This window comes from Tiliqua scincoides, chromosome 3 (genome assembly GCF_035046505.1).
Source record: "Tiliqua scincoides isolate rTilSci1 chromosome 3, rTilSci1.hap2, whole genome shotgun sequence".
Lineage (NCBI taxonomy): Eukaryota > Metazoa > Chordata > Lepidosauria > Squamata > Scincidae > Tiliqua > Tiliqua scincoides.
The window spans coordinates 52,101,580-52,103,111 of NC_089823.1; the positions used below are offsets into that span (position 1 = coordinate 52,101,580).

The following is a 1,532-nucleotide window of genomic DNA, read 5'->3' on the forward strand; positions in this document are numbered from 1 at the left end:
CAGTGCTTTGGAAACAGATCTCTGGAATGGAAGAGTTGGAAGAAGTGATCCTCCCTTCAGACCATGTAGAAGATGATGGGGTGACTGGCCAGGGAAGTGGCAGGTAAGTGAAGTTTTTGGGGCAACCCGCCAGTTTGCTGCTTTTCCCAACCTAAGAACTGAAGTGAGGGATTCCACAAGTCACATGGCTGGGCTGCCCCAAAGGCAAATTAGGCAAAGGAGAAGAAGATGGAAATCAGCTGTGGGATAGGTGTCATGTCTTGGTATGGGCACAAGGCAGGCCACTGAAGGGAGGGATGGGGAATCTGACTGAAAAGCAAACAGTTAAGGGTAAAAAGTTACCAACGATGATTTTCCTGAAGTATATATATATTTTTTTCTCACTGGTACTGTGTCCCTGTACGTAATCCAGGATAGCATGTGCCTTGATGCCAAGCAACACCATATAGGCTTATGGGTGCAATCCTAACCCCTTATGTCAGTGCTTTCCAGCACTGGCATAGTGGTGCCAATGGGACATGTGCTGCATCTTGCAGTTGGGTGTCACTCACAGAGGCCTCCTCAAAGTAAGGGAATGTTTGTTCCCTGACCTCAGAGCTGCATTGCCCTTATGGTTGGCAACCTTCAGTCTCGAAAGACTATGGTATAAGCCTACAGCACCCAGTATTCCTAAGTGGTCTCCCATCCAAGTACTTACCAGGCCTGACCCTGCTTAGCTTCCGAGATCAGACAAGATCGGGCATGTGCAGGGTAACAGTTGCTGCAGTGCTAGAAAGCACTGACATAAGGGGTTAGGATTGCGCCCTTAATTGATCACTGGTTTTTTGCTGGTTACTGATTTGTTGGGTGACCTCTACTGTTATATATTTAAATAAATAAATAACTGCATTTAGACTGTGTGTATGATATTATAATTTATTCTGTATGGTCTGGGACTGGAAGAGTGGTCATGGGAGCGATGCAATGAGCAATGAGCTTTTACACCGGGTCAAGCAAACTCTAGCGACACCTCTGCACTACCTGCTTTTTTTTTTTTTTTTTTTTTGCTGTGAATCCATATCTTCCAAATGGACAATATGAATTCTGGACACTGCTTTCCCTGAAACTCAGGTCATACCTCAGAACTTCATCTGATATCATAGACTCTGGGAAGGGGAAACAGTAGTTAATTGCATTTACCTTTCAAAGCACCTCCTGCTTCCATTGAATAAATGTCACTCTGCATTTTGTATTGGCTTCACTAAATGCAGCCTTTCCTTGTATCTCATGTTTGTAATCTCTGCATCTCTAATCTCTATAATCATTGCATCCTACCTGCAAGTCTCTATCCCGATCTGCTCAATTTTCTCAATCTTTTGATGTATTCACTACATCCTGCCTGTACCTGCTGAGAAATGTGTCTTACACAACTACGTTGCAAAGTCACACCTGCTTTTTACCTATTTTCACTGAAACCTTCTAGGCAATGTCCCATATGTGATTGTATTAGAATTTTCTTCATGTAGCAACTTCCTTTTTGTCACCTCTGCATG

General features: G+C 43.6%; 1 pseudogene; it reads right to left on the minus strand.

The window, feature by feature from the left end:
- Positions 1-648: 648 nt before the first annotated feature.
- LOC136646572 (5S ribosomal RNA) lies at positions 649-768 on the minus strand (annotated as a pseudogene).
- Positions 769-1,532: the final 764 nt, after the last annotated feature.